We start from the raw sequence: 27,311 nt of genomic DNA, 5'->3' as shown, positions 1-27,311 counted from the left end.
TGCTAAATTGCTAAGGCTGACTTTGAACCCACGATCCTCCTGCCTCAGCCTCCTGAGCTGCTGGGATCATAGGTATGTGTCACCGTGCCTGGCTCCTTTGGTTCATTTTTTTTTTTAATCTTTTTTTTTTTTTTTTTTTTGAGAGAGAGAGAGAGAGAATTTTAAATATTTATTTATTTAGTTAGTTATTGGCAGACACAACATCTTTGTATGTGGTGCTGAGGATCGAACCCGGGCCGCACGCATGCCAGGCGAGCGCGCCACTGCTTGAGCCACATCCCCATCCCTCCTTCAGTTCTTAATGTGTTTTTATTTTTTACGTGAACATCACAAATCAGTCCGAAGTTTGTGTGAGTACAGGAGTGTGGAACAGATGAGCCTTTATTTTCTCAATGGTTAAAGAAAAAAAGTACAGATTTGAGGAAAAGTGGCAGGAATATTATTCCATATCTGAACTAGTTCCCAGTGCCTTTAACTGAAGTTTGGGGTTCAAAAAAACCTTGAAGCAGTCATATTTCTGAGGTGGTCCTTTGCTCCTGATTGATGTGTCTTCATGGATTCCTAGATGTGAATAAAAGGGGCAGTGTTTGGTTTCCTTCTGAGAGTTCCGTGAATACTGGTACCTGGGAGAGGAGCCCGCAGCTCCCACAACTCCCTCTATCTATCTATATAAATGTCTCCCAGACTCTCATGCCTGAAATAAAGTCACAATCAGCTTTCCCCTTCCCTCTGCTATGTTCCTGGCAAATAATGCTATGAAAGCTGGTCCTCTAGAGAATAACTAACCCAAGGACACTGTGTTCCGTTTGTACGATGAGATGCATGTTTCCCAAACAAGACAAATCCCTTGTTTCAAAGGATTGAAGGATGGTACTTCTAAAACATTCCAGCTGCTCACACGAAGGGCACTGACGAAAATCAGATGAAGCTGTTAGTTGGCTCTGAGCCCGCAGTGTGTTCATTTGATTGCAAACTGGATAAACTTTTGCTCATTCGAAGCTCTTGCCTCTCTCACTTTGTTCTAAAAGAGGATGATGTGTTAGATGTCACGTTGGCCCCACAGTTTAATTTGTCCAACTTGAAGTGCATGATTCCAAGGAGCACCATTCTTACTGATGTGTCTTCAACAATTACGGGTGCACTGCAGTGGACAGCCTCGGTGCCCCTCTGCCGCTCAACCTACAGGTGTGACTACCAGGGCTCCCGGCTTTCTGTAAGTGTTTGCCTGGTCAAAATCTCTTTTAGCTCCTGTTCTACCTTCTGTGTACACTTCCCTTTCTACCTCCTTCCTCTGACTAATTTTCCTGACCCCATTATAGAGTGAAAATGCAATATGTGTTTTTCCATTGCATTTATAATTGCTAACTAGTACCCCCTGTTGCCTTTGTTAAAGTTGAAATGCAGATATGCAAAGCATTTTTTAAAAAAAATTCTGGACAGAAAAGATAAATCAGATTTCTTAAACAGATGTTAACCCAACACTGGTAATGTTTTGTTTGTTGATTGGTTTTGATACTGGGAATTGAACCCAGGGGCACTTTACCAATGAACTACATCCCCAGCTCTTTTATTTGAGCTGAAGTTGCTGAAATTGCTGAGGCTGGCCTTGAACTTGGCAATCCTCTTGCCTCAGGCTCCCTAGTTACAGGCAAGGGACACTACCCCAGGCCCCATGGTGATAGTGGATATACTTGGTTGTTTTAATTATTTGTTCTTGTTTTTGTTGTTGATGCTGTTGTTTTTGTTTTAAATTCCAAAGCTCTGGATCGTAGATGGATCCTAGACAAAGACAATAAATGGTTCTTATCCTTTTCATTCCACTTTCCATTAAAGACTGGTGTGATTCTCCTCTTTCATTTCTTTTCTCTCAGTTCCGAGTCCCCTGACCTCATGTCTAGCTCCCATCTTGCATCCTGTCAATAACCAGGTGCCTGCCAGGTTCCTTGTCTCTGTGTATCACAAGGCCAATTACATGGTCCACTCTCATTCATTCTGTACATTTTTGTGGTCTCACTCCCACTAGATGGTGCTATTACCTCCCCACTCACCTACAGCCCTCAAATCAGACACTGTTCCCAGAGTCTTATCTTCCAAAACAGAGAACCACTGGCTGGTTGTTTTTGTTGTTGTTTGTTTGTTTTGTTTTGTTTAAGTATTTATTTTTGAGCTTTAGGTGCACACAATATCTTTATCTTATTTTTATGTGGTGCTGAGAATTGAACCCAGTGCTTCACACATGCTAGGCAAGTGTGCTACTACTTGAGCCATATCCCCAGCCCTACTGGCTAGTTTTTTAACTTGGTTGCCCACTGCTCCCCAGGCTGTGCTCAGGCCAGCACCTCACCTGGCAAGATCTCAAGTACTCACAGACAATATGGTGGCAGATGTGTCTAATACTTTCACTGGTCCATTCACAGACTTTTGGCTTTGTTGGCTGCAGGGGAGGTGTGTCACCTGTGCTGGAAGAAAAATCATACCTAATTTTCTTTTGTTAAGAGAATTTGCAGCTAGGTATGGTGGTGCACACCTGTAGTCCCAGTGACTTGGGAAGCTGAGGCAGGAGGATCACAAGTTCAAGGGAAGCTGTAGCAATTTAGCAAGACCCTAAGCAACTTAGTGAGACCTTGTCTCCAAATAAAAAAAATAAAAAGGTCTGGGGATGTGGCTAAGTGGCAAAGTGCCCCTGGGTTCAATCCTCAGTACAAAAAAAAAAAAAAAGAATTTGTAAAAATTCTGCTAAAATGTTTGAAAAATGCTAAAGGGTCAAGAAACCTGTGACTAAGGGGCTGGGATTGTGGCTCAGCAGTAGAGCGCTCCCCTAGCATGGGCGGGACGCGGGTTCGATCCTCAGCACCACATAAAAATAAAAGGCATTGTGTTGTGTCCATCTACACCTAAAATAAATAAATAAATATTAAAAAAAAGAAACCTGTGACTAATAACAGGACCAAAGGACAAGAAATTTTGTAGTTGGGTGCAGTGGTGCACTCCTATAATCCCAGCAGCTCGGGAGGCTGAGACAGGAGGATAGCAAGTTCAGTACCAGCCTCAGCAACAGTGAGGCGCTAAGCAATTCAGTGAGACCCTGTCTCTAAATAAACTACAAAATAGGGTTGGGGATGTGGCTCAGTGGTCGAGTAGTTCAATCCTCAGTAACCTCTCCACCCCCCTACCCCGCCCACCTCCGTCAAAAAGAAGAAATTTTGTGCCAAATGAGCTGCAGGAGACAGAAGAGGGCAAGCTGGGAACCGAGACTTGGCGGTCATTTGAATCCTGCACAGTTGAGGTCTTCACATGTCTGTGGGCTTTTGCTTTTGTTTTAATTAACTTTTGAGACTTTTTTTTTAAAGGTTTGAAAAAACCTTAGAAAAGGTACCTGTTGTTTCTGCAGGCTGAAAGTGCCCTCCAAGTTCTAATAGTAAAAAGGAACCAGAAAAGAAAAAGGGGCCTGGACATAAGCAGTCAAAAGGGAAGGACTCAACTGCTTTAGAGACATGAGTGGCCTACAGGAGGAGGAAGACACCACAGAAAGCTGAAGAAATGGCTAGAACGTGGACATGGAGATGGCTCCATTACACCATTACAAATGTGTGTGTGTGGCCGGGTGCAGTGGCACACGCCTGTAATCCCAGAAGCCCAGGAGGCCTAGGTAAGGCACTAAGCAACTCAGTGAGACCCTGTCTCTAAATAACATGTGAAATAGGGCTGGGGATGTGGCTCAGTGGTTGAACGCCCTTGAGTTCAATCCTCGGAACAACAAAAAAATGTGTATATGTGTGTGTGTGTGTGAGTGTGAGTGTGTGTGTGTGTGTACACATATACATCTCCATCTCCTTTTGACTTTGTGAAGTTTTGTAAGTTATTAGCACCACATAATACCTAGCAGTAGATTAAAATTAGGAATGCAAATACTTGGATGAATGAAAAAAATGTGTATCTGATAATGTTTGCTAAGTTTACACCTCACCAATTTAGCTTTGTTGGGAGACTAGTTGAATTATAACTGTGTATGAGAAGAAAAGATGGAGAGGTTGATAGGATTGATGATAGGTGGTTGTGAAATCCCAGGGGGCCTGCGGTTATGTAAATGTGCAGAGCTGACATCACCAACCCTCAACAACCTCACCTCGCCTATGAGTTCCTTAAGGATGGTATACAGGAACCACGCTAAGCATAAAAGGGATTCCTATTCTATTGGCAGAACAGATGTTAAAGACGATGATTAAAGGAGACTGTGTGACTGTGATGTGCAGGATGGGTTGAAAGGGGAGACTGCAAAGGCAGGTTGACCAAGCTGGAATTCGGTACAGCGCCCCCTGCTGGGATAAAAAGATATGAGCAATAGGAGAACGCATGTTCACAGCAAAATGAGGGTTAATAACCTGGTCCCACATGTGTCCCAAGAAAAAAATGATATGTAGATGGCAATTCCTAGGTATAAACTAGTCACAGTAAGAGATTAACAACAACAACTAACAACAAAAAAATTATAGCAATATGCTGCAATAGAAGTTTTGGTCTCTCATTCTATCCTAATCCTCGTTGCAAAAGGATAATAGTTTGGGACAGTGATTGACCATGGGTAACTGAACCCCAGAAAGTGAAACTATGGAGAGCGGGGAAAGCGGGGAGCTACTGCAATCTGTCAGAAAGAACAAGGTGTTTCAGTGATTAGTAGGGTCTCAGTCGCTGGTCATGAAACCTCCCATGTCGATAAATCAGGCTGACCCAGATGACATAATAATCACTATTGACAAGAACGAAACTCAGCTCTTGTCATAGCATGATCTATTTGCACTAAGTGGGAAACTGTCTCTGCCAAACTGCCTTCTTTTCGGAAACCACAAATGGAAACCTTAAATTCACCTCCTCGTGTTAAGTGAAAAACAAAACAAGTTCAATACTGAAACAGTTGTTTGGATTTGAGATTGATCAACTTTGTTACTGTCATCCAGGATCTGGCTCATGTGCACTGTGTCACGTTGCCAGGGATCGCAAGGAATACTTGCTCCCTTGGGGATCCTGTTTGATTTTTCTCTTGGCATTTCCTTAAGACTCCTTCACTCCCAAGCAATGACATGCATTTATTTCTCAGTGTCCCATCACCAGAGCCACCTCTAGTCGCAGATACACCATCCCACCCAATACTCACACGCAATGTTCCTGATTTAAAACACAGTTCTGTCCTTTTGTGAAATTTTTCCTCCTGGTTTTAATTAACTGAAAAGGGTCAAGACAAAGTTTTGATAAATGGCAGAAGACAGAGCATGCAGAAACCTGCTCTTCTGGCCAAGGAATGGCCTCGATTTGGGAACATAAGATAAGAAACAGGAAATGAAAAAAATAAAATAAAAATCTCTCCCCAGTTGTAAAGTGTATTAATAGTCAATAACCTTCTGGAGATCGATGCTCTTTAAATATCCGGAAATTGGCTCTTGGTGTCTCGCTAGTGAGTTGAGCGTTACCCTTTATGTGATCCGTGACGGAGATCCACACAATTTGGAACAGGATTAAATGAGCTCCATTTTCCCAGTGACGGTCAATTGGTTCCTTCCTTCTTTCTTGCCCTCCTTCCTCCCTCCCTTCTCTCACTTTCTTTCTTTTCCTAAAGTTGTTAACGGGACCTAAATCTCTACAGAACATGAATTTTGCCAATTACGCTCTTTCCTTTATGTATTTATGTATTGGGTGAATATTTATTCTAAACCTAATATACTTAATATAACTGGAACACACGTTTATGTTTCCTTCTCTCTGCTCTCCTTATGATGTGATTCAGGAACAAATAGGGAAAAGCCACTGAAAGGCAGAGACCCATTAGCAACTACTTGAGAAAATACAAGAGTGTCATAATCCAGATAGCAAAAATCCACTGGGAATTCCCACAGTTCTCTTTAAGTAAGGTCACCTGTAATCCTGGTTGTCCTGGGTGTTTCTAGCACATGCTTCTAGTCCTGGGCCAATTATTAATAGGGCTCCTAATCACTCTCCACAAAGGGCCATGTTCGAAAAATAAATGATACAGTTTTGATCTCTGATTTCAACTTGGGAGGATACAGGATCTAAATTGGGGGAGGCACTTATTCCTGTCCCTCATGTGTCCCACAGCTAAGAGGCTTTCCACATGAGACCCCTGATGGGAAGAGAGTGATAGAAGTCACTCTGGATTCTCTCCCCTCATCTCCAGCTGATCTGCCTGCAGCCATGTGACAGGGGACTGAGCATGCTCAGCTCTGCCTTTTCTGAGATTTTTCTCTTTGAGGCGTGGCTGCCACTCGTGGGTAGTTTCTGGTCTGCCTGCCACTTGGTGGAGCCTGTGGTTGTCATTCTCGTTCAGTGCCTGGTTGGGTAAATCTTACTCATTGCCTTTGGAACAGATATCAATAAACCTCATTAGGCCTTGGATTTGATATCACATTCTTCACTCTGCTTAATCAGTAATTTACTGTTTGATGTCATTTGTTTGCCTCCTCTGCCTTATTTCTTCTCTGCTTCCAAATCTGAGTGAAGATGTTTACTGAATTCCAAAACTCCTATGTCTCAGTATTTTGGCTAGGAAACTAAGCTTGACCTCGAGGATCAAAATACAATATGCAGACGGATGTTTCTGGTATGAAAAGGGTCAGAAGAATGAACTTAAGAAATTAGTTCTCCGGCCTTGGTGTGAGGGGTTGAAGCTTGCCTTAAACTGCAGAGGCGCAGCTAAGCCAGCGTTCCAGTGAGGTTAAAGCAAGGAATAATAGTTAATGAAAATATATATATATTTGAACTCAATAAAGGCTCACTGCAAAGCAAGCAGAACATAACTATACAGATATTTTAGAAGTCATCTTAATTCATTTTGTGCTACTATAACCTGAGACTGGGTAGTTTATAAAGATGAGAGATTTATTTCTCACACTTCTGAAAGTTGGGAAGTCCATGATTGAGGGTCTGGCACCGGGGAGGGCCTTTTTGCTGCATCATCATGGCAGAAGGGAAGTAGAAAGGTCAAGGAAGCCAGGCGCAGTGGTGCACACCTGTAATCCCAGTGGCTCAGGACTGAGGCAGGAGGATCACCAGTTCAAAACCAGCCTCAGCAAAAGCGAGGTGCTAAGCAACTCAGTGAGACCCTGTCTCTGAATAAAATACAAAAATAGGACTGGGGATGTAGCTCAGTGGTTGAGTGCCCCTGAGTTCAATCCCCTGTTTGTTTGTTTTTTTTTTTTTTAAAAAAAAAGGGCAAGAGAGAGAGAAAAGGAGTCCAACTTCATCTTTTTATAAAGAATCTACTCCTGGGTGCTGGGGATATAGTTCAGTTGGTAGAGTGCTTGTCTCGCATGCACAAGGTCCTGGGTTTAATCCCCAGCACCACAAGTAATAATAATAATAATATCCAAAATAATCAATTCCTGAGATAATAAACCCACCCGGAGACAGAACATTTTAACCCATTCCTGAGGGCAGAGCCCACCTGGCCCCATCACTTCCCAGGAAGCCCACCTCCCAATGCTCGCGCACTGGGGATCAAGTTCCCAGCACAGGCTTTCTGGGAGACACATTCACACCATTGGTGTGAGGGGTTAAAGCTTGCCTTTTGCCAAGAAAATAGATTAGTTTGCTCTCCCCTGAGTGGTGAGGTTTATAGGCATACTTTACATGTGCAGAGAAGACCTGAAGCTTATATCTGTGTTAATAGGACTGTGAATTGGTCTCATTAGGGAAATACCTAGAGCCACATACTCCAGTCAGTATTATCAGAAATAAAATTCTTATTTTGATCTTTGTATACCTCAATTGATTCCAAGATCAGAAGTAGAATAAAGAGATATTATTTATTGACTCTCCTCCATTCTTAATAATCTAGGCATATAAACAAATACACCAAGGGCTTAGCATCTGCAGGATAAAAAGAGTTTATTGCAGTCAGATGCAGTGGCAGACACCTGTAATTCCAGCCACGCAGGAAAATGAGGCAAGAGGACTGCAAGTTCAAGACCAGCCTGGGCAACTTAGCAAGACCCTGTCTTAAAACAATAACAACAAAAATTGCTACAAATATAGTTCAGTGATAGAGCACCTCTGGGATGGATCCCCAGAAAACACACACACACACACACACACACAGGTATTATTGAAGATTAAAAAGCCCCTTCCATCACACAGAGTTTCTGGCTTTACTCCAGTGTTCTTGGGGCCTAACTAACTAGACAGTGGCCAAGAATGAGAGGAGATTACCTAATACAAAAAGGACAAGTCTTTCTGTCTGCGGTTGATCCTGGTGGTTATCATCAAAATGTACAAGTTCATGAAAGCTGAAAAAGTCCTGGCCAGATACTACTCTGGATGCAAAGCTGTCATTGGGAAGAACATTGATGACAGCATCTCAGACCACCTCTGCAGCCGTGTTTTGGTGACCAGAATTGATCAATATCCCTGCAAAGTGATAGCTGCATAGGCAAGAAGAAAACTGCCAAGAGGTTAAATATCAAGTCTTTTGTGAATGTGTAGAACTGCTGTCACCTCATGTTCACAAGATGTTCTATGGGGACATAGAACATAGAACATCTTGTGAACATGAGGTGACAGCAGTTCTACACATTCACTGCTCTTTTTGTGGTGCCAGAATTTGAACCCAGCACCCATGCATGCTAGGCAAGTGTTCTACCAACGGAGTCATATCCCCAGAGACCCTGCTCTTAGATGCAAAGCCCAATGGTAGGCCAAAGTCATGTTCAAAATGAAATACAAGACAGGCAAGAACAAATGGTTCTTCCAGAGTATTTATTGTTTCAGTCATTAAAAAAAAATTAAATTAAAAAGGGCTAGGGGACAGGGTCCAACTAAGCAAATAAAGAAGCTCCAGTGGGGAAAAACAATGCAGGAAAAAGAAAAAAAAAAAACTCCCCCCAAAATCACTGAGTTCACAAAGACACAGAGAAGAGAGAGCTTTCACAAAAAAATGAGGTTATAGGAAATGAAATTTTCAAATGTTGACAAGGAAAATGCTGGACACAGTGACTCATACCTGTAGTCCCAGCAACTCAGGAAGCTGAGGCAGGGGGATCACAACTTTGAGGCCAGCCTCAGCAATTTAGCAAGGGCCTAAGCAATTTAGAGAGATTCTGTCTCAAAATAAAAAATGAAAAGGGCTAGGGATGTAGAGCAGAGGTAGAGCACTCTTGGATTTAATCCCCAGCACCAAGAGAGAGAGAAAGAGAGAGAATAAAAAGAAAAAGAAAAGGCTCTTGAAAATTAAAACTACTGTAGCAAAATAGAAAAATTCAATAGAAGGGTTGGAAGAGAGGCTGGGGCTGAGGAAATTGCCCCCCCCCAAAAAAAAATGAATGCGAAAATGAAGTGGAAAAAGAAGAGGAAAAGTTTAAATCAGTTGGAAAGGTCCAATATCTTCACTATAATAGGAGGTCCAGAGAGAAAGAACTTAAAAAGTAGAGGTAGAAATTATTTAAAAATTAATTTTGGTTGGGGATAAAGCTCAGTGGTAGAACTAGCATGTGTGATGCCCTGGGTTCAATCTCCAATTCCTGGCACTGAACAAACACACACACACACACACATACACACACACACACCCCAAAAAAAACAAAAACAAATTGGTGGTGGTCCATGGGGTATTTAAAGGAAATTCCCAGAACTGAAAGATATGAGTTTGTGGATTAAAAGAACCCACTGAGTCACTAGACCAAATTTTTTTTTTAAATTTCACCAACACAAATCATTGTGGAATTTCAGAATAGTGAGTATAAAAGTGAGATGCTAAAAGCATCTAGAAAGAGGAATACAACACACACACACACACACACACACACACACACACATCTCATTTAAAAGAGAGATTCAAGGGCTGGGGATATAGCTCAGTTGGTAGAGTGTTTGCCTCGAATGCACAAAGTCTAGGTTTAATCCCAGCAACACACACATACTCACTCACACACACACAGAAAAAAAAAAAAACAAAGACAGGTTCAAAATCAGGGCTGGGGTTATGGCTCAGCAATAGAGTGCTCACCTAGCATGTGCAAGGCCTTGGATTCGATACTCAACACCACATAAAAATAAGTGAATAAAATAAAGGTATTGTGTCCAACTATAGCTAAAAAATAAATATTTTTTAAAAAGAGAGATTCAAAATTATATCAAGTTTCATAAAAATAACACTGAAAACTAACAGTAAATGGAGTGGTTCCTTCAACATTCTGAAATACAGTAATTTCCAACTTGGAATTTTATACCCTGCAAAAATGTCAATCATGCATGAGGAAAAAATAGAGACACTTTTATACATAAAAAAAATCTTGAGATATTTCTTCTCCCACCATCATTCTCAGGAATCCACTGGAATATGAACCCCATCAAAATGAGTGAGTTAACCAAGAAAATAAGATGGGATCCAGGAAACAAAATGAACCACAACAGTAACAAGGGCAACTTCAGACAAAGGCAAAGGGAAATCCAAGGCAACTTTACAGCAAGCCTTGAGAGCAACCAGCCCAAAAGTTGGTAGAGGAGCTTCAGAAGGGATGTGTGAAGAACAAGGAGAAGCGGGGGTAGGGGAACAGAAAGGGGAAGAGAAGGAGGAGGAGAGGAAGAAGAAGAAGAAGAAGGAGAAGGAGAAGGAGAAGGAGAAGGAGGAGAAGGAGGAGAAGAAAGAGAGAAGAATTGAGAGGTGTTCAAAATTACTGAAAGGAGATTCATGTTTTTGGCAGAAAGTTTGAGAATAGATTAACGATACAAAGACCACTAAGCAAATGAAAAAATGAGCCATTTATTACTTCCAAGAAAAATAAAAAGCTGTCATGGTTCATCTGTGCTTCCAAATATTGATTGAACCAAACCCTATGGCATATTTACAGCAATAAGGAGGGCAGGGTGGGAGAAGAAATATTGAGGAGAGGAAAGATTAAGGGCAATAAATCCTCATCTTCCAAATAAAGAAGCCACAAGGGAATATTTTAAAATATTAAATTTAAAGCAGTAGTATAAGAATATATAGATGTATAAGAAATATGGAAATAAGGGCTAGGAACAATAGCTAAAATATTTAAGTGAAAGCATTTTTTTTATCCAAAAATTGAAAATCAAGATTGTGAAGGAGTGGGGCAGGGGAATGTGGGGTTTTATTTCAAGCAAATAAAACTATTTAACTTTTAAAACTATGCATAGGCATAAATTTAATAAAAATATAAATTAAATTTAAAAGACTTTTCCTGGGGGGAGAAGTATGACTTGGCTTACAAGAAATTGGTTTTCATTCAGATTACCAAGTATTCCCTAAACATCTCTCTCTCTCGAAAATTGATCAAAACTTCTCAAACCAAAATGAACAAAAAGAGGCTAATTTCATTTATTCATCTATGCAATATGTAATCTGTACAGAGATTATTGTTCTAGTTGCCTGGGACATATCAACAAACAAAATGGACAAAACTCTTCTTTGCTAGGTTACATTCTTCTGGGAAAAGAGATGATAAACTATTGACCTAAAAGATGGATACTCTATAGTATTTTATAAAGCAGAACTGAGTATAAAGTGATGAGGAGTCAGGTGGCATGGAAAGAAGCCCATTTAAAATAGAGCGGTCAAGCTGGGTATGACAGTGTAATCCCAGCGGCTGGGGAGGATGGGGCAGGAGGATTACAAGTTCAAAGCCAGCCCTGGCAATGCAGTGAGGCCCTAAGCAACTCAGCGAGACCCTGTCTCCAAATAAAATATAAAAAGGGCTTGGGGATGTGGCTCAGTAGTTAAGCACCCCCAGGTTCCATTCTTGGAACCAAAACAAAATATTAATTAAATTAAATAAAAATTAAAAGGGCTCAATGGTAGCATCCCCTGGGTTCAATCCCCAGTCCCCTACCTCCCAAGAACAAGGTCAACCCTTCGTATTAGTCAGACATGATATGGTTCTTCATGGAGTTTAGGAGTTCTTACTGTCTTACAGGTTCGAGGGCCTTCTGGGTAGACAGGTCAGGTAATTCTATGAGATCAGGAACATGAATTCTCACCAGGAGAGGACTGGTGGCCGACCACGTGCTGTTACCCCCCCATATTTCACCAAGTCCCCCCTCTCTCAGAGCACCTGACTCTGCCGTGCACACTGGCCGTCTCTCTTACAGTTTAGGGAGCCGTGGGCCGAGCACATCCACCCTCAGTCACCCAGAAGCGTTCCGGCAGGGCCTGCAGGCCACTACCTGGATTTCAACTTTCAAGTTTTCCCTCATTTGTTCTTGCAGCACCCGGGATCAAACCCTGGGCCTCAAGTGCTCTACCACTCTGCCAATCCCAGGCCCCTCGTTCTTCCTACAATGCCTTTCATCATACATTGGAAGGCGCCGACCTTTCCTGAACCAGTGGGGCCCAGAAACAGGAGACAGATGCCCCAGGTGAGAAACTAGCGCAGCCAATCCAATCTACTTCCACCACTTTCGAAACCTCAAGTTAGCACACAATCCCACCTTTACTCTTTTTGTATTTAGGAAAAAAAAAAAACTATCAGAACAGGTCTCATTGAATAGTTGATAACTAAGCAAAGATAAAAAGGAAACAGGATATTAACAAAAGTGGTCTACTTCAGATGGAAGAAAGAGTACAAAGGCCAGAGAGGGAGCATGCGCTCATTATGAGCCTTAGCCAGAAACACTGCCACAGTGACAAACCTCAGTTCTAAACCTTGTTATGGTTTAGATATGAGGTGTCCCCCAAAAGCTCATGTATGACACAATGCAAGCTTCAGCTCAGTGCAGGTTTTCCTGCCCATGACAATAACACACAGCCTATTCTTAGCTGACACTGTGAACTGTCACGTCTCCAGACCTCCAGGATTGGTTCCTCAAAACCCTTTTCTGACCCCTACAGTGACTTGAATTTGATTTGCTCTTGGCACAGCATCTTGTAACCCAGTAGCTGCCTTAACCTGCCTTAGATTAGATAGATAGATAGATACATACATATGTGTGTATGTGTGTGCATATGTGTGTGTGTGTGTATAATTTGTGTGAAGTGTTATGTGTGACTTGAGTCTTATATATATTATAAATAAAGATTGGAATGGAATAAAATAATTGCTCATCCTAAGACTATCAGGTGATCCATGAATACTCAGTGAATGGCAACTGATGAAAGTGAGGTATGTAGCCTTTGAACTTGTTGTTATTCAGTAAGTCCTGACAATGTGGAGAGACACAAACGTGGTTGGTCTATGCTAATGCATAGCCCACTCATGACTATAGCACTGTTCTTTCCATCCGTCAGACATCACTTTTACATTTTGTCACCTATTATAAGAGTTAAGAAGGAAATAATTAGAGGGGAAAAAGCCAAATTCAATTTGAAGTAGGATCTTAATCCCTGTGATTTTATTAGAAGAAACACAATTGTTTCAGTCAACTTTGCATTGCTGTGACCAAAAGCCCTGACAAGAATGATGTAGAGGAGGAGAAGTTTATTTTGGCTCATGGTTTCAGAAGTTCAGCTCGTGGTCAGCTGACTGAATAGGTCTGAGCCCAAGAGGAGTTAGAATATTCTGGTAGAAAGGCATGGTAGAGAACAGCTCAGAGCATGGCATCCAGGAAGCAGAGAGAGCTCTGCTCACCAGGGACATAATATAAACCTTGTTATGGTTTAGATATGAGGTGACCCCCAAAAGCTCATGTATGACACAATGCAAGAAAATGTAGAGGTGATATTTTCTCATTGTATCTCAAGTTAATGTCAAAATACAAATTAGATTGGACTTGTGCTTCTCATTTATGTATCGTTATGCCTTTGTAACAAGTAGGCATTAATAATAAAAATAATATTTATAAACTAAAGGTAAGTTTAGAGGTGAAATGATTGGATTGTGAGAACCTTAACCTAATCAGTGCATTAATTTATTGACAGATTAATTGGGTGGTAACTGTGGGCAGGTAGGATGGCTAGAGGTCACTGGGACATGCCTAAGGGATTTATATTTTAACCCAGGTGTGCGGCACTCTCTCTTTCTGCTTTCTGATTACCATGTCCTGAGATTTCTTTCCTCCTCCACACCATTCCACCATGTTGTTCTGCCTTACCTTGGGCCCAAAGGAATGGCGTTGGCCATATATGGACTGAGACCTCTAAAGCCATGATCCTTAAGTAAACCTGTCTTCTTCTATGCTGTTCTTCTAGGTTTTTTGCTCACATGGATGAAAAGTTGACTGAAATAAACCTCAAAGTCAATTACCTGCTTCTTCTAGCCACACCCTACCTGCCTACAGTTACTGCCCAGTTAATCCATATCAGTAGATGTGGGTTAATCCACTAATTGGGTTATACCTGTCATAATCTAATCATTTCACCTCTGAACATCATTGCATTGTTTCACACATGAACTTTTGGGGGACACCTCATATGTAAACCATAACAACAAAGTGGAGAAAACTTCATTACTACCTCTCTATATTAGTCTAACATCCCCAGCCATAGACCAAACAGGGGTTTCCAGTCAAGCCCCCCCGCCCCTGCAAAAAAATAATAAACCAGCACTAATTCAGGGAAGTCTTGTGAGTTCTTTCAGTGAAGAGCACTAATTAGAGAGAGAGAGAGAGAAGGAGGAGGAGAAAGGAGAAGAGACGGAAGGGAGGGATGAAAGGGATAGGAGGAAAGAAAAGAGGAAAAACTATTCCACAATCTCAGCTAATGATTCGAAGTAGCAATAAAATCAGAAGATTGGCATTTTGCAGCCCTCTGTATTGATCCAGGCAAAAAAAAAAAAAAAAAAAACAATGGAGAAGACTACCCTCAAGTGAGAGACTCCTGGAGAGCTAGTCATTCACAGACTCAGAGACCACTCACATGTTACTTAGCACTTACAGAAGGAAAACCTATCTTAACCTTGGAGAGATTTGGTGGACACTGTCTTAGAAAGTCATCAAACCCAGCAGCACCGTTCTGGACCTCCCAATGCAGTGAAGTAAAACGTATACGCAAATACCACTGCATATCGTTCTTGGCAAAACTGCTCAACTTGAATGTGATCATAAGGAAACAATCAGACCATTTTAGAATATGGGACCATCTACAAGACCAATTGGCCTGGATCCTTGAAAAAAAAAGTGCCTTGAAAGAGAATAGAAGTTTGGAGGATGATTCTTGATTGGAAGAGACTCCAGAGATTAAAGACAGCAATTTGAAGAACCTAGATTTGTTCTTGGATCAGAAAATAGAATAGCTACAAAAAGATATTTTTGGGGCATCTGGGGAAATTTGAATATGGATTGTAGATTAGATGATGCTATGGAATTAATATTCATTTTTAGCAGTAATATTCACAGAATGTTTATGTAGAAGATAGACTTATTCTGAGGGGATGTTGGCTGACATACCTAGAAATAAATTGTCATGGTGACAGCAATTTATTTTCAAGTATTTCCACCTCAAAAAAGTAAAGTGGTTTGTGGCGTGTGTGTGTGTGTGTGTGTGTGTGTGTGTGTGTGTATGCATGCAGGTGCACATGGGTATAAGTATATATAAGTATAAGAAAGAGTGATTAAACATTTGAAGCAAAATGTTAATTGCTGAACATTAGCTCAACTTTTCTGTTGATTTGAAATTTTTCTGAAAGAGAAGTTGGGTAAGGCCAGGAGCAGTGGTGCATCCCTGTATTCCTAGCAACTTGGGAGTTTGAGGCAGGAGGATCACAAGTTCAAGGCCAGCCTTCGAAACTCAGTGAGACCCTGCCTCTGGGTTCAATCCCTAGTACCAAAAAAAAAAAAAAAAAAAAAAAGAGAGAGTGCTGATTGGGTCAAGCTGTTACAGTTTGGATCTAAAAAATGTCCCTCAAAGACCTCATGTGTTAAACAATGCAGGAATGTTCAGAGGTGAAAAAACTGGATTATGAGACTGGATCAATCCTCATCAGTGGATTAATCCATTTGATGGATTAATAATTTGAATGGGACACTGGATGGTAACTGTAGACAGGTGGAGTGTGGCTGGAGAAGGTAGGTCACCATTAGTATCTGGTCCCTGGAACCTCTGTCACTCTCAACTTCCCAGCCACCAAGAGCTGAGTGAGCAGCTGTCTTCTACCACGCCCTTCCACCATGATATTCTGCCTCATCTCAGGCCCAGAACAAGGGAGCCAGCCGACCATGGACTGAACCTCTAAAACCATGAGCTCAAAATAAACTTTTCCTTCTTTAAGCTGTTCTCATCAGGTATGTTGGTGATAGCAGTGAAAAACTGACTAAAACACAAGCTGAAGGAACCCTGATTTTTTCTCAGCAAAAGAAACAATAAGAGAGGTAAATAGGGAGCCTACACCCTGGGAACAAATCTTTACTCCTCACACTTCAGATAGAGCCCTAATATCCAGAGTATACAAAGAACTCAAAAAATTAAACAATAAGAAAACGAATAACCCAATCAACAAATGGGCCAAGGACCTGAACAGACACTTCTCAGAGGAGGACATACAATCAATCAACAAGTACATGAAAAAGTGCTCACCATCTCTAGCAGTCAGAGAAATGCAAATCAAAACCACCCTAAGATACCATCTCACTCCAGTAAGATTGGCAGCCATTATGAAGTCAAACAACAACAAGTGCTGGCGAGGATGTGGGGAAAGGGGTACACTTGTACATTGCTGGTGGGACTGCAAATTGGTGCAGCCAATTTGGAAAGCAGTATGGAGATTTCTTGGAAAGCTGGGAATGGAACCACCATTTGACCCAGCTTTTCCCCTTCTCAGTCTATTCCCTAAAGACCTAAAAAGAGCATGCTACAGGGACACTGCTACATCGATGTTCATAGCAGCTCAATTCACAATAGCAAGACTGTGGAACCAACCTAGATGCCCTTCAATAGACGAATGGATAAAAAAATGTGGCATTTATACACAATGGAGTATTACTCTGCATTAAAAAATGACAAAATCATAGAATTTGCAGGGAAATGGATGGCATTAGAACAGATTATGCTAAGTGAAGCTAGCCAATCCCTAAAAAACAAATGCCAAAAGTTTTCTTTGATATAAGGAGAGTAACTAAGAACAGAGTTGGGAGGAAGAGCATGAGAAGAAGATTAACATTAAACAGGGGTGAGAGGTGGGAGGGAAAAGGAAAGAGAAGGGAAATTGCATGGAAATGGAAGGAGACCCTCATTGTTATACAAAATTATATACAAGAGGAAGTGAGGGGAAAGGGGAAAAAAAACAAGGGGGAGAAATGAATGACAGTAGATGGGGTAGAGAGAGAAGATGGGAGGGGAGGGGAGGGGGGATAGTAGAGGATAGGAAAGGCAGCAGAACACATCAGACACTAGTATGGCAATATGTAAAACAGTGGATGTGTAACCGATGTGATGCTGCAATCTGTATACGGGGTAAAAATGGGAGTTCATAACCCACTTGAATCAAAGTGTGAAATATGATATGTCAAGAACTATGTAATGTTTTGAACAACCAACAATAAAAATTAAAGGAAAAAAAAAAAAGGAAACTTGATTGCAAGAGTCAATAGGGACAGGAGACTGGGATCATTTGAATCCCCAATTTTCTTTTTTGAAAGTAGTGATTGCTACAGCATTTTCCATTCCTAAAACGTTCCTAAATTCCAGCACAACAAATAATTCTGCAGGATTTCCAAAAATGTCTTGACTGTTTCCATATTCTGGGCAAACTCCTTGTGAGCATCCAAACAAAAATGAACTAGCTCCTGCCCTCTGAGAGAGAAGGAGGACAAGAGCTTTTAGTGCCCGAGGGAGGATTCTCATTCAAAAAGCAAACGGGAAGCAGCTTTCTGGTTTCCCGCAACGTACACTCTGACCCTGGCTCTCACTAGAAAGGATGGCTCACTGTGTAGCTGGAGGCACTGGGTAACAGCCAGAGGATAACAACTTGCCCTGCTCACGGTACTTCCCTGAGAACGCAGATCACCCAGTCTAATGCTGTGCAGTTTAAGAGGGTGTGGAAAACTTAGAGAAGGCTCCAAACCCATAAAAACAACCTCAAGATTAAGACCTGGAGGACCTGTTTTTCTGAGGAAGGTCAAAGGCAATGGGCTGTTTTGCAGAAGTGCAAGCATGTGGCCATTTCATGGTGGTTCTTCCGATGTACCAAGACAATGGCAACCAGATGTTCCCTGCTGCCACCACACAGGGAAAAAGAGGGAGCTGCTTTGCCATGGGAAGGAGGGGTCGTTCCTAGGAAGAGAGCTGAAAAAGGGCTGGGCAAGGCCACGAGAGCGCGTCTGGAGAACTAGATACCCTCTCAAGCTGCTTCAGAACTTGCTCACGGGACTCGGGTGTAAGGCAGGGCAAGAGCCTTGTCTGGGGTGTGTGAGGCTCAGGGTTGAGTCCTCAGAACTGCAAACCAACAAAAACTCCATCACAAAAAGGGCAGGGGTGGGCTTTGAACCCAGGACTTTACGGGCTATATCACTGAGCCACACCCCCACCTTCTAAAATAACATTATACAGGCAATTTGAGCTGTAGAAACTTTACTTGATCCAGAGAATTCCTAGGTTTCCCATAATTAAACAATAGTTCATTTGTCCCTTCCTCCCTCCCTTCCTTCCTTCTGTCCCCCTCTTTCTCCTCCTCCTCCTGCTGCTTCTTCTTTTTTTTAAATCCACCTACTAGAGAAACAGGGTGCCCAGATCTTCCTTAAAGGGTTGTAAATATTTCTTCATCCTAAGAGTCTGTTGATGACCAGATATGATGGAAAGTATATTTAAAGCAAAGATAAAGGCACCTCAAGCTCTAAGATATTGAAATGCAGTATTTAGTGTGTTTTGCCCTGTGGCTTGATCCGCCTCACTCTGTTTATTTCGACAAGCTTACTAGTCTGGGGTGAGAGGTTGAAGGTAAAAAAGGAGGACAGTTAATATATGCTCGAGGGAAAAGATGAGTAAAACATCTCCCACACAATTCTCAGAGGATGAGGTGCCCGAGGGACCCGTGGGACACCATCACCTCCTCAAAACGGAAGTTAATTCTCTTCATCCCTAATGATTTTATCCTCTAACCTCTTTCTCTCAAAAAAAAAAAAAAGTTATCTCTTTCTTTTCTTTTTGTAAGAAGGCATCTCTAGTTCTAATATGACAGGTGACATGTGAGAAAGATAGAAATTGTGACAAAAAAACTAGTAAAGCTGAGTAATGTGCGGCACATCTGTAATCCCAGCAGCTTGGGAGGCCAAGGCAGGAGAACTGCAAGTTCAAGTTGAGCCTGGGCAACTCAGTGAGACCTTGTCTATAAATAAATAAATAAATAAATGGGGTGCAAAAAGAAATTAGTGAGAAGAGACCACCGAGGTTGCAATTTTGTTCACAGAAACGTTTACATGAAGTAATCCCACTGTCAAAGCTATCTGACTTTCTATTAAAAGCTGGAGAAATTGAGACAAAAATGTGCTCGTTGTATGAAGGCAGATTTACACAGTCCCAAGAGCTCCACAATGATTTATTATGCCAATTATTTTTGTTTGCTTTTTGCCTTGGTTCATCTGTTTTTCTCTCATTTGCCCACACCCCACTTTGTTGCTTATGCCAGGCTATTGCTTATTAGAGTCACAGTTTTCCAAAAAAAACATTCAAAAGTCATCACCCTCCCAATCCTTGCTAGATTCCCTTTCCAGCAAAAGTAGAAATTCACACGTGGGCTCAGCCCTGCAGCTTCTTATCAAGTATGTCAGAGAGCTGAGCCCTTGCTGAGGACGAGGAGAAAATGATTCTTCTATGCGCTTAATTACTGGAATGAGCATTTATTCTGTGTTTGCAGGAGCCACTGAAGCCAAGAGAAAGCAAATTCGGAAAATCCCAGGCCGCCCTGTATTTATTTGGTGGCCTCTGATTGACAGGGAGGTAGCCAGGGTCCCACTGCCTTCCTTTCTCTTGAACCCATAGCGCCATCTCTTGGTCTCCTAGTTAATAAGGCTCTTGGTGCTAGGAATGTGAAGAGATTCCAGAATACAGTGAAATTATCCTGCTTAGTGACAAGAGCTATTGCCACCTGAAAACAGCATAGCAAAGTGAACCTTTCATTCAGCAGTCCTCCTCATTTGAGATTGGTTTCTGGATTCTGATACCAGTGGAATCCTCTCCAAGCCACTGAGATTAGTTCTTCATTTTATTCCACCAGAATCAGCCTTCTTCCACCAATTACTTTTTCTCTCCAAACATTCCAGAACATAAAGTATTCTAAAATATTATTCAGAAATAGTCACTTTAGCTGGGCATGGTGGCGCACACCGGTAATCCCAGTGGCTGGGGAGGCTGAGGCAGGAGAATCAGAAGTTCAAAGCCAGCCTCAGCAACAGCAAGGTGCCAAGCAACTCAGTGAGACCCTATCTCTAAATAAAATACAAAATAGGGCTGGGGATGTGGCTTAGAGGTCGTACCCCTGAGTTTAATCCCTGGTACCAAAAAAAAAAGATATAGTCACTTTAAAGATAGTCTCAAATTGTGGTATATATGTGTAATAAGAATTGTAATGCAAAAAAAAATGTACATGTATAAAGACATGAATTGGTGTGAACATACTTTATATAAAAAGATATGAAAAATTGTGCTCTGTACGTATAATAAGAATTACAATGCATTCTGCTGGCGCGTATTAAAAAAATAAAATCAATTAAAAAATGAATAATAGGTAAACTATAAAAAGAACATCTAAAACAAATTAAAAAGAAAAAGAAAAAGAAAGAGGGCTGGGGATATGGCTCAAGCGGTAGCGCGCTCACCTGGCATGCGTGCGGCCCGGGTTCCATCCTCAGCACCACATGCAAACAAGGATGTTGTGTCCGCCAAAAACTAAAAATAAATATATATATAAAACTCTCTCTCTCTCTTAAAAAAAAAAAAAGATAGTCTCTTCTGGGATGCAGATGTAGCCCCAGTGGCAGGGCACTTGCCTGGCATGTACAAAGCTTTGGTTCAATTACACACACACACACACACACACACACACACACACCCCCGATAGCCTTTTCCACTTGTGGAAGATTGGAACTAGAACCTTGGATCTCTTACCCTATGCAAAAATCAACTTAAAATGGATCAAAATATGTGAAAAAAATTGCTTCACATTTTTAGCCATCAGGGAATTGTAAATCAAAAGTACATAGAAACCAGGTATGGTGGCACATGCCTGTAATCCTAGAGGCTCTGGAGGCTAAGGCAAGTCCAAGTTCAAGGCCAGCCTTAACAACTTAGCAAGGTTCTAAGGAACTTAGTGAGATCCTGTCTCCAAAATAAAAAAAATAAAAATGGCTGTGGATGTGGCTTAGAGTTTGAGCAGCTCTGGTTCAATTTCTGATACAAAAAAAAAAAAAAAGTATATTGAAGCCATGTGTGGTGGTGCACATCTGTATATCTAGAGATCCCAGAGGCTGAGGCAGGAGGATGGCAAGTTCAAGGCCAGCCTCAGAAACTTAGCAAGTCCCTCAGGAATTTAGTGAGACCCTGTCTCAAAAAGTAAAAAGGTTGTGCTGGGAATGTAGCTCAGTGCTAAATGCCCCTGAGTTCAATCTCCAGTAGTAAAAACAAAACAATATTGAATTCCATCTGATCTCAATCTGAATGGATATCATCAAGAAAGCAGAAAATAACAAATGTTGCTGAAGATGGGAAGGGGCTTATTTGCTGTTAGTGGAAATGTAAATGAGGGAAGGCACTTAGCAAACAGTCTGGAGGATCCTCAAAAAACTAAAAACAACAGGGTGCAGTGGGTCATGTCTGGAATCCTAACTACTCAGGAGTTTGAAGAGGTCGATCACAAGTTCAAGGCCTGGGAAATTCGAGAGACCATCTCCAAGTGAAAAATAAAAAGGGCTGGGGATGTAGCTCAGTAGTAGGTCTCTGGATTCAATCCCTGCTACCATACAATCAATCAATCAATCAATCAATCAATCAAAACAGAACTACCATGTACTATAAACCATTGCTTGGTATCTATCCAAAGGAATCAAAGTCAGCATATAAAAGTAATTGTTGAATATGCATGTTTATCATGGCACAATTCATAATAGCCAAGTTATGGAATTAATATTGATGCCCATCAATGGATGGATAAAGAAAATGTGGTATATAGACACAATGGAATATTATTCAGAAATAAAGAAGAATGAAATCATGTCATTTGCAGGAAAATGGATGGAACTGGGGGTCACCATCAGGTTAGTAAACCAGACTCAGAAAGACAAGTGTAACTTTTCTTTATACCATAGTAGAAAAAGGAAGTAGTAGGGTGACTCTGAGGGAAGGGGAAGGAGGTAGAGGAAAACCGATACAATCAAAACACATTATACTCCCATATGGAAATTTCATAATGAAACCCATTATCTTGTATAATTAATATTCAGTAATAATTCCAATACATTTTTAAAAGCCAGGCACAGTGACATGTGCCTGTAATCCCAGCTGAGGCAGAAAGATTGCAAGTTCCAGGTCAGCCTGGGTAACCTAATGAGACCCTGTCTCAAAATAAAAAGTAAAACGGGCTGGGGATGTAGCTCAGTGGTAGAGCACCTCTGGGTTGAATCCCCAGTATGGGGGTGGGGGAGAAAAAGAAAAGAAATAGAAATAGGCATTTTAGGTCCTGCATATACAGATATCTTTGAGGCCTCTTCTGGTCATATTGGGGGTGTTACAAATAATAAAAATTCAAATACAAGAAAGTTGATTTCCAGCATGTAATTGCAAGTCTAGCCAGACAAATTCTGTTGAAGATATATATATATATATATATATATATATATATATATATATATATATATACATTTTGAAACTTTTTAGAAGCCAAAGGAACAGAAAGACTGGGCAGATGAAATGAGAAGGTGAATGGGTAATTTCAGAGGGAAAAAAAAAGCTATTTCCATTTTCCTGAAGCATATTTTTAATATCTATTTTTTAGTTGTAGTTGGACACAATACCTTTATTTTATTTATGTATTTATTTTTATTTATGTATTTATTTTTAGATGGACATAATACCTTTATTTTGTGTGTTTATTTTTATGTGGTGCTGAGGATCAAACCTCACCTGTGTCCCCAGAGCTAAAGGAGAAACCTGGGACATCTTTTGGTCCAGCAACTGCGTTCATTAACATGTAATTTACATGATTCCTTTCAGGATAACGAGGTGTCATGGCTCCCTCAGAGCTGAGATTCACCAGATGCCTCCCACCTTCACTGGCTTTGTCTTCAAGTTCCGGGTGACACTTTCTGAAAGGTCACTGTGTGTTGGGGCAGATGTTAATTGGGGCTTGGATCTGAATGGGACCAGAGCCCCCCTGGGGGGTGGAAACCACAGGATCTGATCCCTGGTAAGGAGTTTACTATTAGCAAACGGGAAAGGCTGAGACCCTGGTGACAGCCAAGCAGGACAATGGAGTCCCTGAGAACTCCAGGCGCAAAACAGATCTGGCGGGGCGGGGAAAACTCAGCAGGAGGGTGGGTAAGTCAGGGGCCTGGCGGGGCTGGCCCTTCCAGCAAGCACCTCCCAGGTTCCCACCTGGCCCCAGCAGGGCCTGTCTGCTCTCAGGGATGTGGGAGGTGCCCTACTGGGAAACTGGAAGAATAGGACACCCTAAGCGAAAAACTGGCTGGCTGAGCACACAGGGGGCCCAGGGCCAGCCGGGTGACCCTGGGAGGCAGAACTCAGAGCCAATCGAGCTCCTAGACTTTGATAGACTTAAGGGAAGGCAAAGCCATTCTGTTTTGGCTCTGTGAAGAAACAGAAGAGAAAGATACAATCTGTCTGAACCCAGGGACAAACTGCAAGAGCACCACAAGTTTGGGAATGAAGATTAGGGTGTGCAAGTAAAATTACCCAATTCCCCGGGAGCTCATAGAAGAAGGGCAGGGCAATAAAACCCTGGAAAAGACAGGACAGGAGAGGGAGGGTTGGTGAAATCTTGAAATTGGATTATTTCTGCAAATCTGACCACAGTTTTCAGTTTGTGTCTGGTGATGCTGAGAACCAATGTGTGAGTGTGCTACATTTTGCATTAAGATGCAAAATTGCACTCGTTTTTTAAATGAAAGGTAAGATTTCACTAATTTTAGCTAACCCAAATCTTAGAGTATTTCTCCACTATCCTCTGGACAAGAGAGGTCAGTGGAATAATCTGAGCAATTTGAACTTCCTGTGGATAGTGGAAAGGGCAGGAAAGATGAAAGACAAGGCTTGAGAAGTAGGTGGGCAAACCAGCCAGAGCTTTTGAACCCCACTCCCTTTCAGAGTCACCCCTCCCATGGAAACTTCCTTCCCCCACCCCAGTCTCAAAATGCCCACTGCTCATTCTCCCTGTTCTATTCCAGCCACTACCTCCACCAATAACAAGTTTATCTCAAATTTTCTCTCCCTTTAACAGTCAAACGATACCTACCCTGTGCTCACTGTCAGAATATCAGATGCATTTTTTAAAAAAAATTTGTTGTAGTTGTTGATGGACAACATGACTTTATTTTATTATTTTTTTTATGTGGTGCTAAGGATTGAATCCAGTGCCTCACACATGATAGGCAAGTACTCTGCCGCTGAGCCACTCAGCCCCAGCCCAGATGCATAGATAGATAGATAGATAGATAGATAGATAGATATAGTAGATGACACATATCTTTATTTTTATTTATTTATTCTTATATGGTGCTGAGGATTGAACCCAGGGCCTCACCCGTGCAAGGCGAGCACTTTACCACTGAGCCACAACCTCAGCTCCCAGATGCATATTTTGAATCCTAGTTAAACTATAAACATATGTAAGTAGATATATATATTTGTATTTGGGGACTGGGATAGCAGGGATTGAACCCAGGGGTGCTTAACCACTGAACCACATCCCCTGCCCCCTTTTTAAAAAATATACATTTTTTAGTTGTAGTTAAAAACATTTATTTATTTTTATGTGGTGCTGAGGATCCAACCCAGTGCCTCCCACGTGCTAGACGATTGCTCTACCGCTGAGCCCCAGCCCCAGCCCCACATCTCCTGCCCTTTTTATATTTTATTTATAGACAGGGTCTTGCTGAGTTGCTTAGTGCCTCAATAAGTTGCTGAGGCTGGCTTTGAACTCTCAATCCTCCTGACTCAGCTGATGGAGTTGCAGTGTGTACCTCTGCACCAGGCTGTATTCATTGTTTATAGTGAGATCTCAGAAACAATTCCTTAACTTAGCTTGGTGGAGTGGTGCACACCTGTATTGCCAGTGACTCGGGAGGAGGAGGCCGGAGGATGGCAAGTTCAAGGCCAGCCTCAGCAGTTTAGTGAGCTCCTATCTTAAAAAATAAAATGAGCTGGGGATGTAGGTCAGTGGTAAAGTATCCTCAGGTTCAATTCCCAGTATCAAAAAAATAAAATAAAATAAAATTCTCGTCAGAGCCTGTCTGAGCATTTCCAAGCATGAGGGCTTCCTGTTCATTTTCACCTTGGGCATAAATCTATCATAAGTTTAATTTATGATAGTGTTTTCTACTTTGTTCTGGAAGCCAGGACTTGGACTACAGTAAAGATCCTGGAAGCCCACCCAAGTTCAAGTCTTGGCTTTAGTCACCAAAGCCCTGGGAGATGACCGCACCTCACAGGGCTCTCTGACGGAAATGTGAGAACCTGCTGTTAACTGTGACAGGCACGCTGACAGCCACTCCCCTTCTCATCACAAAGCCCAATTCCCAGGAGATGCAGGGGTTGGGTGGGGTACCACTCTTAAGCCCCTGGCTTGCTGGGCATGTGGAACTTGTTCTCACCTTGAAAGCAGGAGGGATCCCCCCCTGCCCCCCCACCCCCCGTGGAAAAATGAAAGAGCCTGTGTCCTGGAAGATACCACCGAGTGCAGAATTAACAGTCTGGGTCTAGATGACCCACGGAGTTCTTACCATATGAGAAAACAAACACCATTGTTCCACCCATTTTCAGTTACTGATTCTGATATCTGTGATCAAATCACCATGATACAAAGCCCTTGCCAAAGACTCTGTCAGGACTCAGTAATATGAACTGTCTTGATGCTCTCCCTGTCACTCAGGAGGAACCACTTCTGGGTGGCCTAATAATTTAAATAAAAGACCTGGGTGGTCCAGACAGGCATCTGGGTTCACCAGCCAGTAAAGACCAGAAAATGTAAACAAGAGCTGGCAGATTCTGACTTGCCGTCTCTGCCCACCTCAAACCTTCACACATGCCCAAATGGAAGACCGAATTAGACTCTTCAGGAAAGTAAAGGAGAATGGTATTTAGTGTTGCAAAGGATTCTGGCAACCAATGACAGTGTTCAAAAACAAACATTCTTTAAAGACAGGAAGATTCCTGGGGAATATGCATCCTCACCTACCTGACTGTAATAGAAATGCTACATGGGTAACAGTATTTGGGAAAATGAATTTGTGTCTTCCCATATTCGATTTGGTCCAATATGATGTTGCACTTTGAATTTGGGAGGAAGGGACCCCTAGGTGCCAAGAAGTTTGGGAAAGACAATGGGTGTGGGGCTGGTGCTTCCTGTCACCCCTCTCCACCCAGCACCCAGTCACCCTGCTTGCCTCCTCACAATTAGGCAAAACTCTGGCAGCTGGATGCAGCTTCTAGTATGCACAGGTTCACCCCACCCCTTAGCCAATAATGTGTTGCTTTACAATTGGCCCCTTGCTTAAATTAAAAAAAAAAAAAACCCATTGTAGGTCTATCTAATTTTAATTTAAATCAAAATAAATTTGCAAAGTGAAAGGAATACTGGTTGCTTGCTAAAATCATTCACACAAAACTGGGCAAGAGCAGGGATTGGGGCCAGGCTGAGGGATGCCAAAGCTAGCTGGTTGGCTGGTGCATCTTTAGTTTTGCCTATGGCAGTCTCTCAGATGAAAAGGCTTCCCAAATGGGATACCTCCATTGGAATTTTTGATCAGCTCCAAAATGTTGTATCCTGGGATTGACTACAAAAGGGGCATGAGGAAACTTCTTGGGGTGGTGGAAATACAGAACATCTCCATATCTGATACCTTGACTCTAGTGTCACCTTTAAGACCAATATTTGTCAAAATTCATAAAACTGTACATCGAAAGAGAGTGAACTTTATTGACTATTAAATTATTGCATGTAAATTTAAAATAAAGAAAAGAAAATACTGCATTTGTGGTAATTTCACAATCCCAGGAGTAGCTAATTAGAGTGAAATCATTTTGCTATCTTTTATAAGGATGTTAGATTTTTTTAGTGGAGTTTTGGAGTTTTTGTTATTTTGTTTCTGTGTGTGTGTGTGTGTGTGTGTGTGTGTGTGTGTGTATGTATGTGTGTGTGTGTGTTGCTAGGGACTGAACCCAGGGCATTGTGCAGGCTAGGCAAGTACTCTAC

At 41.8% G+C, this 27,311-nt stretch overlaps 1 long non-coding RNA gene and 1 pseudogene across 1 annotated transcript; both read left to right on the top strand.

Annotated features, from left to right (window-relative positions):
- Window positions 1-946: 946 nt before the first annotated feature.
- LOC139702184 (uncharacterized) lies at window positions 947-12,310 on the top strand. Its single transcript, XR_011704763.1, has 3 exons — window positions 947-1,213; window positions 3,392-3,649; window positions 12,232-12,310. It is a non-coding gene; the product is annotated as an uncharacterized lncRNA (long non-coding RNA).
- On the top strand, window positions 8,276-10,715 carry LOC114103336 (large ribosomal subunit protein eL27 pseudogene; annotated as a pseudogene).
- Window positions 12,311-27,311: the final 15,001 nt, after the last annotated feature.

The sequence above is a fragment of the Marmota flaviventris genome, chromosome 16 (genome assembly GCF_047511675.1).
Source record: "Marmota flaviventris isolate mMarFla1 chromosome 16, mMarFla1.hap1, whole genome shotgun sequence".
Taxonomy (NCBI): Eukaryota; Metazoa; Chordata; class Mammalia; order Rodentia; family Sciuridae; genus Marmota; species Marmota flaviventris.
Note: the sequence above shows the minus strand (reverse complement) of the source record. Positions and strands in the feature narration are given on the sequence as shown.